Below are 18,707 nucleotides of genomic sequence, written 5' to 3'. Positions count from 1 at the left end.
GTGATGGCATAACAGGATATCAACATGTAGAAGAATGAAAATAGACTCATATCTAAAACCATGCATAAAACTCAAGTCCAGATGGATCAAAGACCTCAACATAAATCCAGCTGCACTGAATATTATAGAAGACAAAGCGGAAAGTACACTTGAATGCATTAGCACTGGAGAGTACTTCCTAAATATAACTCCAGTAGCACAGACACTGAGAGAAACAATTAATAAATGGGACCTCCTGAAAATAAAAAGCTTCTGTAAAGCAAAAGACATGGTCAACAAGATAAAGCAACAGCCTACAGAATGGGAAAAGATCTTCACTAACCCCACATCAGACAGAGGTCTGATCTCCAAAATATACAAAGAATTCAAGAAATTGGTCATGAAAGAACAAATAATCAAAAAAAAAAAGGAGTATAGACCTAAACAAAGTATTCTCAACAGATGAATCTTAAGTGGCCAAAAGACACTTAAGGAAGTACTCAACATCCTCAGTCATCAGGAAAATGCAAATCAAAAACACCAATGATAGCTGATGCTGGAGAGCATGTGGAGTAAAGAGAACATTCATTCACTGCTGATGGGAATAAAAACTTGTACAACCACTCTGGAAATCAGTATTGTGGTTTCTCAGAAAATTGGGAATCAACCCACCAGTATCCAGCAATACCACCCTTGGGCATATACCCAAAAGATGCTCAGTCATACTACAAAAGCATTTGTGCAACTATGTTCATAGCACCAATATTTGTAATAACCAAAACCTGGAACCAACCTAAATGCCCCTCACCAAAGAATGAATAAAGGAAATGTGACGCATTTACATATTAGAGTGCTACTCAGAGGTAAAAATACAGTGACATCTAGAATTTTGCATGCAAGTGGATGGAATTAGAAAACATTATCCCGAGTGAGGTAAGCCATAACCAAAAAGATGAATATGGTATGTACTCACTCATAAGTGGATATGAGATATAAAGAAAGGATATTGAGCCTATAGTTCACGATCCTGGAGAAACTAAGTAATAAGGAAAACCCTAAGAAATACATAAATATATCCACCTGGAAAGTCAAAATAGAAAAGACCACAATATTGGGAGCATGGGGATGGGGAAAGAAGGAATGGTAGAAAGGGAAGAGGAGGAGATAAGGGGAGGGATGAGGATAACTTGAGTGATTAGGATAGTAGAGGAGGAAGGACAAGATGAGAGCAAGGAAAGAGATATCTTGATTGAGGGAGTCATTCATTAAGGGTTAGCAAAAACTTCGCTCTAGAGAAATCCCCAGGAATCCACAAGTATGACCCCAGCTAAGATCCTAAACAGTAGGGGAGAGGGGGCCCGAACTTGACTTGCCTTGTAGTCAATCTGATGATTATCTTAAATATCACCATAGAAACTTCATCCAGCAACTGATAAAAACAGAGACAGAGACCCACAGCAGAGCACTGGACTGAGCTCCCAAGGTCCAGCTGAAGAGTGGGAGAAGTGAGAATATGAGCCAAGAGGTCAAGACCATTATGGGTACACCCACTGAAACAGTCTACGTGATCTAATGGGAGCTTTCCAGTCACTCTGGGAAAGGAGCAATCATAGAACCAAACTAATCCCTCTGAATGTTGTTGACAGTTGCAGGGCTAGAGCAGGCCAAGGGACCAATGGCAGTAGCACAAGGATTTATCCTTACTGCATGTTCTGGCTTTTTTGGAGAACACCTTGCTCAGCCCAGATATAATAGGGAAGTCCTTGGACTGTCCCCGAAGCCATATGACTTTCCTTCTGTGAGGATTGGATGGGGGTGGGGTGGGAAGATATGTGAGGGAATGGGAGGAGGGGAGGGAGTGAGAAATTGGGTTGGTATGTATAATGAAAAAGATAGTTTTATTTCTTTTTTTAAAAAAATGAAAAAAAACACAAAATATACATTAGCTATATAGAAAATTAGTAACTCCTATGCAATCATTTAATCTTTACCTTATAATATCCCTATCCTCTCTAAAAGTACCTGAGAATTTATAAAGAAAGGCTTTATCAAATTGTATTATGTGTATCTAATCTTGTTTTTCTGCAGAAGAAATTAATATTCTAAATAGAACACTCACACACCATCTCACATTGGGAAAATGACTTCATCCAGGCACATTTCCTGACACTAAGTATGATCTAGAAGAGACAGTAAATCAATGATAATTTTCTGTCTAAGGTTTTTCTCTGTAAAATCAGAGCTTTACACAGAATTGCTTTACATCTTTTTCAATGTTCTACCAATTATGGGAGACCTCTGAAAAGAAAGTGTAGGAACCCAGTTGTTTTTTTAATTTTCTTATTTTTAAGTCTTCGTTTTATCAGGCACGATACATTTTGGTACTGACAACCATTGCTAAATACATGGCCTTTTTTTTTAAAGTCCCAGAAATGTGATAGGGAATGATCATGAAATTACTGTGTACAGACAATAACATATTGATGCCAAAAATGTTATCACTTTAATACTGATTATATAGTGACATATCTATGTTAAAATGATTTGATTATATTTATTATTATGTATCTATTTGCCTCCAAATCAACTGCATAAAAACAAGCTGTAATCTTTCTCTGGAACAGCTCCAAAGCTTCTATCAGGATTTTTTTTTACCTATAATCTTTTCACATTCATATTTCTCTCACACACAAAATTAAATGTGAACATTGAAATCACGAGTGGATCTTATGCCATAGTTTGCTGAACAATATGACAAAAATTATGATCTTGGTTAAATCCAGCTTCTGGCCTAATTTTTAAAAGTTGAATTTGCTGATAAAAGATGTGCTAAGGACTTTCAATTTTGATCAGGCTGGAATCCTTACTACAGTTCATATTAATGAATATATATGTGTGATCAAATTTCATAATTAAATATTTAATCAATACCTCATGTTTCAGATGCCTCAAAATGTCAAAATCTTTACCTTCATCATCACTACTTGCTGCAAGTACTGTTAGACTGCCAATCTACCTGTACAGTGATGGGTTTTTTCTTCTTTGTAATTTTTTTAAAAAATGGTTTTATTATTTTTAGGAGAGCTTCAAATATGGACAGTGAATGTTTTCCTACTACCAACTTTATTTTGTGTCCCTACTTTCAAATCAAGATCTTTTCTTTATTATTGTTATATGTATATACATTTCATATATGTGCATGTTTATGTGCATATATACATACACACATAAGCCATTCAGTCAAGTTATCTTTGTTTGCATATATGTTTCCCAGGACCACTTGAAGCATAACAACCTCTGTTAGGATTGAACACACCTATGTTGGAGTTCAGGGGAGAAAACTGTCTTTCCTCACATAGTTGTCATTTTTAATTATTTAGCAAATAGTAAATGATGCTTATTTTTCTCTATACCAATTTATGTATACTTGTATTGCAAACAACTATTTTTGTGACATGAATTATTTCACATTACCATAGTTAAAAACAACCTATGAAGCTCAGTTACAACAAAGAAAGAAATGATATGCTATTCTTCTGTGAAATACAGTTTAAGGAACTTGCTGTGTTTAGTGATATATCCTGAACCAACCTCAGTAGACATACATATTTATTTATTTATTTGTTTATTTATTTATTTATTAAAGATTTTTGCTTCCTCCTCGCCACCGCCTCCCATTTCCCTTCCCCTCCACCAACCAGCTCCCCCTCACTCATCAGCCCCAAGAGCAGTCAGGGTTCCCTGCCCTGTGGGAGGTTCAAGGATCTCCCACTTCCTTCTGGGTCTAGTAAGGTGAGCATCCAAACAGCCTAGGCTCTGAATTTTGCATGCAAATGGACAGAAATAGAAAACACTATACTGAGTGAGGTAAGCCAGACCCAAAAAGAGGAACATGGGATGTACTCACTCATAATTGGTTTCTAGACATATATAAAGGACATTGAGCCTATAATTCGCGATCCTAGAGAAGCTAAATAAGAAGGTGAACCCAAAGAAAAACATATAGTCATCCTCCTGGATATTAACCTTCATCAGGCGATGAAAGGAGACAGAGACAGAGTCCCATATTGGAGCACCGGACTGAAATCCCAAGGTCCAAATCAGGAGCAGAAGGAGAGAGAGCAAGAGCAAGGAACTCAGGACCTCCAGGGGTGCACTCACACACTGAGACAATGGGGATGTTCTAGGGGAACTCACCAAGGCCAGTTGGACTGGGTCTGAAAAAGCATGGGATAAAACCAGACTCGCTGAACATAGCGGACAATGAGAACTGCTGAGAAGTCAAGAACAATGGCACTGGGTTTTGATCCTACTGCACGTACTGACATACACCATTTAACAGAATCTATATCTCCTTATTTCATTATTTTCTTTTTAATTTTTTTAAGTCAACTCTCAGATTTTTGCAAAAATTTAAGACATCCATCCAACCTTGAATTTGTGTCCCCTGACTTCATGAATATACAATTCTTTATGTCGATAGTTATATGCCTCAGCAATTATATTATTATTTATTTTTCTCAAGTATTTACTTAAACTGGTGTGACTCTTATTTATGCTAAAAACCTCAGTATACCAGCCTAAATACTCTTTCTTCATGCATCATACTATACCTTAGAATCATTTGACATACCACATATTTCACTAATGTATCATATATTGCTTCATGCAATTTACATTAACTAAAATGTGAATTCCGGGAAGCTAAAGATTTCTGAATAAAATGCTTAGCATCTATTAGCAGTATTTATTTCAGGATTATTGTATTAATTTCTAGAACTACATTACTCATCTTAGTCAAATAATATATTATATTAATTACTATCTCATGATTGTATATTCTCTTGGGCAACTGTAGTAATTTCTGAAATAACAAAATCATCAAGATGTCCAATTGCATAATGTCCTTGGTATTCTTCTATAACATATCTGCAAATGAATATACTGTAATATTTTAAAACTTAATTATTTTATTATTGTTAAATATTTTAAAACATTTCATCTTATTAGATTTTGTGTTGTGGATTTGTAATCCAAACATTGTGTGGGCTGAAGAGACATTTAGTTGAGGCCACCTTGGGCTACTAAAGTTTTAAGTCAGATTTAGCTACACAGCAAGAAATCATCTTACAAAACAACAAAAACAATAATAAATAATTTTAAACAATAAGAACAGCCAGATGATGTTGTTATATGCCTCTTTTAATCCCAGCATTTGGGAGACAGAGGCAGGTGGATATCTGTAAGTTCAGGACTATCCTGGTCTACAAAAGCTAGAAATATTGTCTTGAAAAAAAAAAGAAGCAACCCTATGAGGAACATGGCACCTTAGACTTTTTATGCATATTATTTCCAGATTTGACTTAAGAGAAATATTTTTCCAATACCAGAATCATTATCAAAGTCTTAAATAGTAGCATTTACTAAAAAATTTACATAGCTTTATGACAAGCAAAACTCTTGCAGAATACCATCTATGAATGTGTAAAACTATTGATTAACAGTAAAGCTGAAACATCTGAAAATCTTGCTTAAGCCTATGAGTAGGAAACCTCTGTCATACCACATCAAATAATCAATATGCATGCATTTAAAATCTTCGGCTAACACACAAACCGAAGAAGTTTGACTTAAAACTCTAGTTAAACAATACTTAGGCTGGGCGATGGTGGCGCATGCCTTTAATCCCAGCACTCGGGAGGCAGAGGCAGGCGGATCTCTGTGAGTTCGAGACCAGCCTGGTCTACAAAGCTAGTTCCAGGACAGGCTCCAAAGCCACAGAAAAAGCCCTGTCTCAAAAAAAAAATACTTAGGAAGGCTTGTATATGTGAATGGGTGCTAGTAATAAAGTCATATACAGATAAACTCCATGCAAGATTACCTAGAGAGGTGTGTTCTACTGCTTGATTGACAGTCATAGGTTATTAATCACAGCTATAGCAAAGGAAAAAAGAGTTTTATCATAATTTATTCAGTTCTTTATTTTTCAGTAGATGTTGTATATATGTATGATTGTTCATGTGTGCTTATGTATGTGTGTAAATTCGCATGTGTAGAAGTGTTTTTGGCAGTCAGATACCAATATTAGGGCATTTTTCAAGTCAAATTATGTATTCTGAGAGACGTTCACTCACTGAGCTTGAAGCTCACCAATTTGGTAAGATTTGTTTACCAGCATGAGCACAGAGTCCTTTTATGTTGTTGTACTTTCCAGTGGTGGGGTTACAACACACATTGCTGTGCCTACACGTTTACATAGTTAAATGGTTTCTGAACACAAATACTCTTGCTTGAGCAACTATTTGAATCATCTTAAAGCCCCCAGATATTTAAAAAATACTGTACTGTTTTTAACTATTGTTTTGAGCAAGGAGGTTGGAGACAATGTGAAATTAACTGATCTTCCAGTTGTCAAGCTGTCGCTATTACCCTGTCAGTGTCATGAGCTAACTTTTGCACTAAAGATATTACACCCATTTCATTTATTTTTAATTAACACTCTATTTGTTTCCTTGTACTGTCAGAGTCAATAGAAGTCAGTTAACTAAGCTAACTAAGATCAAGCCCTGGCTCCAGTGTTTCTAAACTAGATAATTACTGAACCGTTGTTAAGTATACTTTCTAGTGGATACTACAATATGTCAGAAAAACATAATGAATGAAGAGGTAAAATAAGACCACATAAGAGAGAAATATAAGAGAATAATATTGAAGTATGATGTTTTCATGGTTGAATTTTATAAACTTCAAAATCTCTCATCAAAGAACCATCCAGGAAACATTCAACATTCTACTTATGTTCTACTTTAGGATTTCTTTGATTTATTAAAGAAGTTTATGACAGGTTACCATATGACTAACATAGTGACCGATGATCAATAACTATGAAAACAAAAATATTTCTAAGATCATATTCAGTTTTCAAAATCAATTAAGTCATTGAAATACATAAAACATTTCAACAGAAAGATGGGGTTTTATTGTTATATACAAAGAATAAACTTAAATTAAAAGTCTCATAAATTATTGGTTTTTTTATGTCATCAGTGTGAGAGTTAAGATATTCCTAGAGAGAGTTCATAGGTGACTCCCAGATTTTCCTGGGAAGAGGAAATAAAAGAGACTTCATGAGTGGACTGAGGGTGTGCAGAAATGGGAACAAGAGAAATCAGGTTGGGGAGGGCACTGAAGTGGAGAGTGTGAGAGAGTCTGCTGCATGAGGGTACAGAACTCTGGCACAGGGGAATATTCCAGGAGTCTATATGGAGAACTCCAGCTTAGACTGCTAGTAATAGCATATCAATACCCTGAACTAGTTATCCTCCGTGACCAAATTGGTGCCTGGCCAAATTGTCATCAGAAAGGTGTAATCCAGAAACTGCTGTAGAGCAATGCAGAGAGCCACAGCCAAACATTAGGCAGAGTTCTGAATTCTGCAGAGAGGTAGGAGATGGAGTATAAGAGACAGAGGGGTCAAACATACCATAGGAAGTTTCACAGTCAGCTAACCTGGACTCATAGGGGCACACAAAGGTTGAACCAACAACCATGGAGCCTGTATGATACCAACTCAGAACTCTACAGATGTGTTATAGTTGTGTAGCTCGGTCCTTTTATGGAACTCCTTATAAAGGGACAAGGTTTGTTTCTGACTCTTTTACAGCCTTCTGGGATCCTACTTCTTGTATTGGGTTATCTTTCTCAGTCTTAAAGAAGAGTTATGTCTTACTGTAACTTGATATGCTATGTTTTATTGATACTCATAGGAGATCAATCATTTCCTGGATGGAGACAGAGAAGGAGATTGGGGAATAGAAGGGAAATGAAGAAGAGGGACAGAAAGAGAAGGGTGGGAATGTTGAGGCTCTGGCCTAAATGCAAAATAAATAGATGAGTTAAAAAGAAAGCTATTTCTTGAGTATATGTAAAATCTATAACATAGATTATATGTAAATCTGCTAACATTTAACATTCTACAAAATATAAAATATAACAATTTCTAAGAGTATAGGAAATATGATCCAAAAATAGAATCTTGATCAAATCTCATCTATGATCAACAGAAAGTCAATTCCTCTAAGTTGAATTCCAATAAACATTTATTGATTTCTTTCACACAGGCCATCCACTGTGTTAGTGGGCATATCTATAAAGATCAAAAATTAAACATCTTTATGTAAGCAAACCAAAGGATTCACAATGAAAAGTAGGTAACATGGTGTGATAAAATGAGATGGGAATTTGAAAGAGAAACCATATCTTCTACACTTATGCAAATATAAGATACAGGAAAGCAGTTGTTATAAACAACAAAGGACTCTGTTGGGACCTTTAGTTCTGCTAAAGATCAGATTTATCTGTGTTCTCGATTTTCACAGATTAGGTTAGATTTCTGTAAATTGTTGAACTGGTTGGGCTTTTTAATATAGAGTTTGATGTGTCAAAATTGACATTTAATTTTGTTTTCTGTGTGTTATCACCATTTAGTTATCATTTCTTTTTTCTCGCTGTTAGAAAAAATGATTTGAAGGCACTCTCATCTGTTACATTTATTTGGAATGGATAATAACACTGATTTTGAAGCTTATAAGCTCCTGTTTCATCACGGCATGCACGATATAAACCAGGGAAATAAAAGACTGGAGGAAGCTTTCCTTTCTTAAGTTTCCTTCTGGACATCAACAGTGCCTGCCTATGTCAAACCAAGCTTGTTAATCTTTATTACATCTCCTTTTGTCCCTGTGTTTTGACATAGTGGTGCTTGAGAAGATGATGCAGTATTTATATAAAGATTGCATAATGAAATGGGAGACATATGCAGCTATTAGCCACAGGGCCTATCATGTATTCACCCCAACAGAAGCCATTTCGATAGTTTTGAAACTTCACAGAATGGCATAAAGCAAGTGAAGAGAGTTCTGTTTGCCTCAGATTCCATAAAACTGACCAATGTTGCTATGTTATGTTTTCAATTTGTAAAGAAAAGAGATCCAGTAAAAGCATAATTCTGTCTTTTGCCGTTAAAGGATATCAACAATAACCATCCTATATACTGATATCCAAATAGATTGTGAGTAAAACTCATTAAAGTCAGATTAACAGAGAGAGGTTTAAAATGTTACAAAAAAAATTTAAAGAGAAAGAAACAAACAGGTGGCCAAAAAAATATGTAAACATGTCATTAAGAAGTATTTTATTGCTATGTTTTGTTAAAGGAGGCTGCCTGCTTGTTCTTCCTGACCACCAGGCTAGCTTAGACCTGAAATGATCACACAGAAACCATATTATTCAAATCACTGCTTGTCCCATTAGCCCTAGCTTCTTATTGGCTAAATCTCACATTTTAATTTAACCCATTTTTTCTTTTTTTTTATTGAGAAAAGGAGAAAAAAAAAACAAGTTTCCACCTCCTCCCAGCCTCCCATTTCCCTTTCCTTCCTCCCACCCTTCTCCCCCTCCTCCCATCGTTCTCCCCCTCCCCCCACTCCTTTCCCCCTCCCTCTCCAGTCCAAAGAGCAGTCAGGATTCTCTGCCCTGTGGATAGTCCAAGGTCCTCCCCCCTCCATCCATGTCTAGGAAGGTGAACATCCAAACTGGCTAGGCTCCCACAAAGCCAGCACATTACGTAGGATCAAAACCCCGTGTCATTGTCCTTGGTGTCTCATCAGCCCTCATTGTTCGCCATGTTCAGAGAGGCCAGTTTTATCCCATGCTTTTTCAGTCACAGTCCAGCTGGCCTTGGTGAGCTCCCAATACATCAGCTCCACTGTCTCAGTGGGTGGGTGTAGCGGCGTAAACGAATGCAGACAGTTTGTAAAAATATATATAGTTTTAATGTAGAAATAGACTTACAGAACCACTGTTCCCGCGGAGACCAGGAAAGTAGAAGAGACAGCTCGGAGCAAGCTCGCCAAATTTATAGGCAGACATTAGCCCAAGGTGAACACGCCCCCTAAGGGGCGGGACTTATCCCTACATCTAACCTTTTTGTCTAAATAAGACAGAACTAAACCAAATACAACTACATACAATAACAACAAATAATAAATATAACAAACAATATTGAGAACAAAAGCTTTGCTAAACATTCTATCTCAAGGAGTCCAAATAATATAAAGAGTAACTACAATTATATAATCTTCAACTCAGTCAAAGATCTGAGAAGGGAATAAACACTACTCAACAAACGAGATATATCCAAAATGTGCAACAATTGACAGAGACAACTGACTACCTGGGCAATCAACCAAAGTCTCGTTTGCAATGTTGAGTCAACCAATTTTGGCTAAGGCCTAACATAACTGACATACCATTATTAAAGGCAAGGAACTTTTCAAAACTATCTTACCCTGTCTTGGCAGGATATGACAGTCCTGTTTTATCCATTGATGCACGCTCTGTATCTGTGTCAGTGGTTGAGGTATGGCCATTTCTTTGCCCAAAGGCCAGTTCTGCCAAATAGAAAGGCTCCAGGTGGAGTGTCTTTGGTGCTCAACATTCTCTCGGGAATAGAGCGGTGTTGCCAGGAGCAATTGTGTCTCACTATCATGAAACTCTGAGTTAGATTAAAAACCATTTTCTACAGCTCTTTGAAGAGGTTGAAGATTATCTATCCATACTGAGTATAATCTCTATATATCTAAAGAACCTGATTAGTCTGATTATAAATGACAAACTTAGATGACTATTTATCTATATAATTCTCAATATCTATCTAACTTAAAGACTAAGAAAATAAACAACTGTGTAACAAATGAGGATAATGACCTCCAAATATAAACACAGTACAAATATACATTGCAATATGGTAAGTATATATCAATATACAAACATTATATAAGTATCTTAATCAGAGGTAGAAATGTACATTGCAATATGGTAAATATATACAATATATATATATATATATATATATATATATATATATATATATATCAATACAATATATGTCAATACATGAAAATGTTTTAAACAGACATAGAAACATGCATGCATACAATAGTCAATATAATTGAACTTTGTTTCAATATACAAGAATTGATACCAATATATTTGTCTAAAAGCAGTAACTCACAATTATAAATCTATTATCCCATCATTCCCTCTTTTTTTTTTCAAAATGATCCCTGAGCTTATAAAATTCCTCCCCCAACCTCCCAACCCCTAAATGATGCCCCTAAACCCAGGGGTAAACTTTACTGGGAGAGGGGACGTCATCCTCTAGAATTACTTCCAGCTGTCATGGGGGCGACGTTCTTTCTGGGGGATCCTGTGAAAGTAAAATGATGGTTAAATTTCAAGATCAATGTCTTTTAAAATTGCAAATAGTCTCTGAGTATTTTGTGGAGGTCTGGCCAGAATGTTGTACAAGATGTGCACCATTTCAGCTAACCAAGTTGGGATCGTCTTTGTGCAGCTGGTATCCAAAACAGGTCTTGTAGTAGCGCTATCAGTATCATGACGTCATATCAACCAGGTAGAGTTGTTGTTGTGGGGCCCCATCTTCTTCCTGGAAACATCAGTATGTTCGCCATCCTTATGAAAGAATTTTTATTTATCTTTTCCAAGTGGCTTCTCTTCTTCAAACCGAACCTTTATTAATTTTGATGGTATCCACAATTTTTCCTCACCTGTGTAGATAAGAGCAAAACCCCTTCCCCAACGCAGCACATATCCTGGCTTCCATTGTGAGGTCAGCGCATCATTGAAATAAACTGGTTGATTTAGTTCAGTAGACTTTTCCATTATCCAATGTCTTTCTGCAGCAGTTGTTCCCTTCTCATTAGCGTTGAGAAAATTCAAGGTTAACAAAGCATTATGTAGCCTATTTCTGGGGGTGTTTTCCACCCCTTTCTGTTTGTTCAACATATCTTTTATAGTTCGATTTGATCTTTCTATGACTGCTTGACCTGTAGGGTTGTATGGTATACCTGTAACATGCTTGATATTGTAATAATCAAAAAAACGTTTCATTTTCCTAGAAACATAAGCAGGACCATTGTCTGTTTTTATTTGTATAGGTATACCCATGATAGCCATGACTTCTAATAAATGAGTGATTACTGAATCAGCTTTTTCCGAACTTAAAGCAGTTGCCCACTGAAAGCCTGAATAAGTGTCAATGGTGTAATGAACATATTTTAATTTGCCAAATTCTGCAAAGTGGAACACATCCATCTGCCAGATTTCATTCCTTTGGGTGCCCTTTGGATTAGCCCCTGCAGGCAGTGGCGTTTGGTTATAGAAAGAGCAAGTAGAGCATTTCTTTACAATCTCCTTAGCTTGTTGCCATGTAATTGAAAACTCTTTCTTCAAACCTTTGCTATTAACATGATGTTTTTTATGAAATTCAGAGGCTTGTAGCACACTACCAATCAGTAATTGATCAATTTCTGCATTACCTTGTGCTAGAGGACCTGGCAGACCCGTATGGGATCGGATGTGTGTTATGTACATAGGGCAAAGCCTGTTCCTGATCAAATCTTGAACCTGGAGAAACAATGAGGTTAGTTCATTATCATCAGGTATAAATTCAGCAGTTTCAATATGTAAAATAACTCTTTCTGCGTATTGTGAATCAGTAACTATATTAATAGGTTCTTTAAAATCCCTTAGCACCATAAGAATGGCATATAATTCTGCCTTCTGGACAGAATTATACGGACTTTGTTCCACCTTATCCAAGTCTTCTGATTTGTAACCTGCCTTCCCTGATTTATTGGCATCAGTATAGAATGTACGGGCTCCAGTTATTGGAGCATCACGGACGATTCGAGGAAGAATCCAAGAAGTTCTCTTTATAAAGTTAAGCCGCTTGCTTTTTGGATAGTTGTTATTAATGTCTCCCAAAAAATTAGCACAAGCTCTTTGCCATGGTTCATTATCTTCCCATAATTTCTTTAGTTCATCAGCAGTGAAGGGCACTATAATTTCTGCTGGGTCTATGCCTGCTAGTTGACGAAGTCTCAGCTTGCCTTTTGTAATTAACTCAGAGACTTTTTCCACATAAGTTTTCAGTTTCTTACTTGGTTTATGTGGTAAAAAGATCCATTCCAAAATAATATCATCTCTCTGCATTAAAATTCCTGTAGGAGAAATTTTTGATGGTAGTATGACGAGAATACAATCGAGCTCTGGATTCACCCTGTCCACATGTGCCTGTTGTAATTTTTCCTCAATCATTGTCAGTTCCTTTTCTGCTTCAGCTGTTAATTCTCTGGGACTGTTTAAATCTTTATCACCATCCAAGGTTTTGTTCAAATGAATTATTAGATCAGGTGTTATTCCAATAGCTGGTCGTAGACTGGAAATGTCTCCTAACAGTCTTTAAGAGTCCATAGGCGATCTCTCCTAATTTGTGCTTTTTGTGTCTTAATTTTTTGCAAACCTATTTTATAACCTAAATAATTAACAGAATCTCCCTTCTGAATCTTTTCAGGAGCGATTTGCAATCCCCATTTAGGTAAAAGTATCTTTATTTCTTCAAACAGTCTGTTCAAGGTATCCATGTTTGAATCGGATAACAAGATGTCGTCCATGTAATGGTATACTATAGATTTGGGAAATTTCTTGCGTATTATTTGCAATGGTTGGTTCACAAAATATTGGCACAGGGAGGGGCTATTTAACATACCCCTGGGGGAGAACGGTCCAGTGGTACCTCCTCGAAGGTTGAGAATTGTTATAAGTAGGCACTGTGAAGGCAAATTTTTCTCTATCTTCTTTTTGCAAAGGTATAGTGAAAAAACAATCCTTTAAATCAATAACTATAAGAGGCCATCCTTTTGGTAATAAAGAGGGCAAAGGAATTCCAGATTGCAGAGGGCCCATAGGTTGAATAACCTTGTTGATGGCCCTGAGATCTGTCACCATTCTCCATTTACCTGATTTTTTCTTAACCACAAATACAGGAGAATTCCAAGGGCTGGTAGATTCTTCTATATGTCCAGCATCTAATTGTTTTTGTACCAACTGTTCTAAAGCCTGTAACTTTTCCTCAGCTAAAGGCCATTGCTTTGTCCATATTGGTTTCTCAGTCAACCATTTTAGAGGCAAGGCTGTTGGTATCTCTGAAGGGACATCAATTGCTTGTTCTTGTACAGCCCGAATGGCCGGTTTTCTCCATTTGTAATATCTTTTAATATTATTCTCAGAACTATAGGCTCTAGAAGTAGCAGGAATGTTAATTTTGGTATTCCATTGTTGTAATAGGTCACGACCCATAAATTCATTGCGATATTGGCTACATATGGCTTTAATTTTCCTATTTGTCCCTCTGGCCCTATACATTCAACCCATCTCGTGCTCTGCCTTACTCGAGATAGGGTTCCAATTCCCAGGAGCTGAACATTTACATTATGAAGAGGCCAATACGGATGCCAAGATTCTGGGGTAATGATACTTACATCAGCACCTGTGTCCAGCAGGCCAGTAATAAAAATGCCATTTACACCCACTCTCAGTTTAGGTCTTTGATCATTTATAGAAGTTTGCCAAAACACACGTAACTTATCTTTCTGATCATTAATGCTTGTAACAGTAGGCATGGGGCTTTCTAATTGTCCTGATGAGGCACGTTCTCTGCAGAAACTGGATATGACTGAACCATGTTTGCAATGGGGGCCTGTGAGCCCCCCCTCACGTTTCCCATCTGTAACAGGTTGCCTTGTCTATCTCTTGTAGACCTGCATTCATTCATCCAATGTCTGCCTTTTCCACATCTTCTACATAAACCTGAAGGCTGAGTCCTCCTATTTCTGTTATTTCTTTTTTTTTTTGATAACTGTTATTTCTAGAAGATGCATTATTATTTCTGAAAGATGCATTATTATTATTATTATTTCTGAAAATCCGTTGTCTACAATTCCTTTTCATATGACCCATTTTGCCATAATTAAAACATTTGGTATTCTGGTGTCTCCTTTTACCATTGGAAATTGCTTCTTCTACCCATGCTTCAGTGCCATAATCAAATGTATCAACATTGAGTGTATGCAAGACCCATTCTTCCAAAGATGCTGATCTGAGCTTTTTTTTTTTTTTTTCTTTTTTCTTTTTTGGATCTGAGCTTTAAAGGCCCCCAAATCCTTTTGCATTCCACATTTGCATTTTCATAAGCCAAAGACTCAATCATTATACGTCTTGCTTCTGGGTCAGATATCCCTATTTGTACAGCCTTAGTTAATCTTTGTAAAAAGTCACTAAAGGGTTCTCTCTGACCCTGTTTAACTCTGACAAATGATTCCATTCTCTGTCCTGGGTCTTGTACCCTGTCCCAAGCCCTTAAGGCTGCTGTAGTACACATGGAGAGTGTGTTTTCATCCAAATTAGCTTGTTCCTGAGGGTCGGAAAAGAGCCCTTCACCTAGAATTTTATCTAGGGAAATGTCAATTCCTTTTGCTTTTTCCTGCTGTTCTAAGAGTCTAGCCTCTTGCCTGAATAAGCATTGCCATTTCAATTGCGGTCCACTCTCAAGTACTGCAGAGCTCAGCTGGAGCCAGTCCAAGGGGGTTGCTCTGTTTGTTGTGGCCCAAGATCTTAGCATCTCTTTAACAAAAGAGGCTTGCATCCCAAAAGTCATGACAGCCTGTTTAATTTCCTTGAGGTCATTCATACGGACAGGCTCCCATGTATCCTCCTTGATGACCCTAGGGTTTCTGGAACCAACCACCTTCTCTGTTGTTATTACTGGAAAGGCAGGTAGAGCTGTAGGTAGAGCTTTGTGGAAATTGTCCCGGAGAGATTTATCCACAGATGTAGTTAAAATTTGCCTTTCTACCCTTTGCTCTTCTTCATCAGAATTTAGAAATTCCTCAATCTTTTCAATTCTATTTACTATTGCCTCTGCAATGTCTGAATCTCCTGTCCAGAATTATGTTCCAAAGCCTTCATTGAGGATTCTAAAGTATGAAGTTTGTCCGTTAGAGATAACATATCATCTTTGGACATAATTTTTATGGCATAAACCGTGCCTTCTTGTATTGACAATCTTTCTGTCAATCTGTCATAATCTTTAGAGAAAATCCGATTGTCACATTCAGCAGTTTTGATTCTCTCAGTTAATGTTTCATTTTCTACAGAAAGGGACTGAATCTTATTGTCCAAATCAGCTGTTCCCTCTTCCATAGTAATGAATTTCTCCTTAACATCAGTCTGGAGAACTCCAAACTGATTCTTGAGAAGATTGTTATCAGCCTGGAGAACTTCAAACTGATTCTCGAGAAGATTGTTATCAGTCTGGAGAACTTCAAACCAATTCTTGAGAAGATTGTTATCATTCTCAATTGTTTTTAAGCGTTCAATCTCTGCCTTAAGAATCCTGGATTCGTCTCGTAAAGACTTTATCACATTTCTATTATCAAACTATTTGGTGCCAATGAAAACTACAAATCCCAGAAGGATCCATAGAGGTGGTGTAATAGACACCTCTTGTAAAATCTCCCACATGGTACAATTAAAAAAACTGTTAAATTCTTGAACAGTAATGTGTTCAGACATTTTATTTATAAAAGAAAAATTTTTTACCTGCAATGATCGGCTCCTGCCAGTTGTTGGTCTCTGTGTTTTTGGAGCCTGTCCTAGAACTAGCTCTTGTAGACCAGGCTGGCCTCGAACTCACAGAGATCCGCCTATCTCTGCCTCCCAAGTGCTGGGATTAAAGGCGTGCACTACCACTGACTGGCCGGCCTCAAACTCACAGAGATCCGCCTGCCTCTGCTTCCCAAGTGCTGGGATTAAAGGCGAGCACTACCACTGCCTGGCCGGCCTCAAACTCACAGAGATCCGCCTGCCCTTGCCTCCCAAGTGCCGGTATCAAAAGTGTGCGCCACCACTGCCCGGCCAAGTCACTTTGTGTCAGACCAAATCTGCCGCTGTGGCAGCTTTTGTTGCAAAACCGCAGGTACTTGAGCTTCTGCTAATTCAGGCAATGGGGTTCCGCTGCAAACTTAGCCAAGGCAGGCAGAATGGGCCTGTGTGGCCGAGTATGTCTCTGACTCGGCACTGTGGCCGAAGTCAAGAACTGAAAAACAGCACCCAGGAGGGTGCTGTGTTAGCTAGCGGGCTACCAGCTTGAGTCGGGGGCAAAATAGCCCGACGTTGGACGCCAAAATGTAGCGGCGTAAACGAATGCAGACAGTTTGTAAAAATATATATAGTTTTAATGTAGAAATAGACTTACAGAACCACCGTTCCCACGGAGACCAGGAAAGTAGAAGAGACAGCTCGGAGCATGCTTGCCAAATTTATAGGCAGACATTAGCCCGAGGTGAACACGCCCCCTAAGGGACGGGACTTATCCCTACAGGTGGGTGCACCCCTCGTGGTCCCGACTTCTTTGCTCATGTTCTCCCTCCTTCTGCTCCTCATTGGGACCTTGGGAGCTCAGTACAGTGCTCCAGTGTGGGTCTCTGTCTCTATCTCCATCCATCACCAGATGAAGGTTCTATGATGATATGCAAGATATTCGTCAGTATTGCTATAGGCTAGGGTCATTTCAGGTTCCCTATCCTCAGCTGCCCAAGGAACTAACTGGGGACCTCGGCTTGGGCACCTGGGAGCCCCTCTAGCGTCAGGTCTCTTGCCAAACCTAAAGTGGCTCCCTTAACTAAGAATTGTGGTTCTGTGCTCCCCTGTCCAACCTTCCTTTATCGCAATCCTCCTGTTTCCCCAAGGCCCCACCTCCTTCCCTTCTAACTTTTCTCTCCCCATCTCCTGAAGAAAGATGTACCTATGAAGGTTCAAGAAGCATACAGAACACCAAATAGGCTGGATCAAAAAAAAATCCCCTCGCCATATAATAATCAAAACACAAAATATACAGAATAAAGAAAGAATATTAAGAGCTGCAAAGGAGATGGGGAGAGAAAAGTTAACCCATTTTTAATAATCTGTATATTACCACAAGGTCGTGGCCTACCAACAAACTTTCAACACGTTTAACTCTGATAGTGGCTCCATAGCATCTATCTGACTCTGCCCATCTTCCTTTCAGCATTCAATCCAGTTTCCCCCCTAACTAAGTTCCGCCTTATCAACAGGCCAAGACAGTTTTTATATATTCACCAATAAAAGCAAAACATAGACAGAAGGACCTCCCACATCAATGCTTATTTAGCTGAATATTAGTCAGAGGAAAAGCTTCTTCTTGCAGCAGCTGACAATTAACCCACAGACTAACAACTGAACAATGTGCTGAGAGTGTGACACTTTGAGTCCTTCAACTCTAAATGTGATGCCTTTGTGTCACCTGACTCCTCAAAACTCAGATCCATGTGGATGAGAAGGCAGAAAGATTGTAAAAGATGATGTGAACTCCTGACAGTGTTTTTCTGACAAAATAGCATTGTTGAACATATGAATTCACAGATACAATACAAGTCAAAACAGATATTGTGAAGGTGAAGAGTCCTCAAAGTCCCAACACTAACCAAATGGAGAAATTTTTTTATTTACTTCAAGATAGTGACACGGGGCCTATCAACCACACTCTAATACATGCCCCATGCTCAGGAGTGATTGGTGTAATAGTCTGTCCTTAAGAGAAAATCCATGCCCAGTCTGCTGAGGCAAGCTGATCTTTGGCTTCTAGCCTGAGTTCCTCCCTTTCCTCTCTCTCTCTCTCTCTCTCTCTCTCTCTCTCTCTCTCTCTCTCTCTCTCTCTCTCTCTCAGAGAGGCAGCTTCTGCCTCTCTCCATTTTCCCCACTTCTTCCCCCTATTGTTTTTTTTC

Source organism: Microtus pennsylvanicus, chromosome 10 (genome assembly GCF_037038515.1).
Source record: "Microtus pennsylvanicus isolate mMicPen1 chromosome 10, mMicPen1.hap1, whole genome shotgun sequence".
Classification (NCBI taxonomy): Eukaryota; Metazoa; Chordata; class Mammalia; order Rodentia; family Cricetidae; genus Microtus; species Microtus pennsylvanicus.
Note: the sequence above shows the minus strand (reverse complement) of the source record.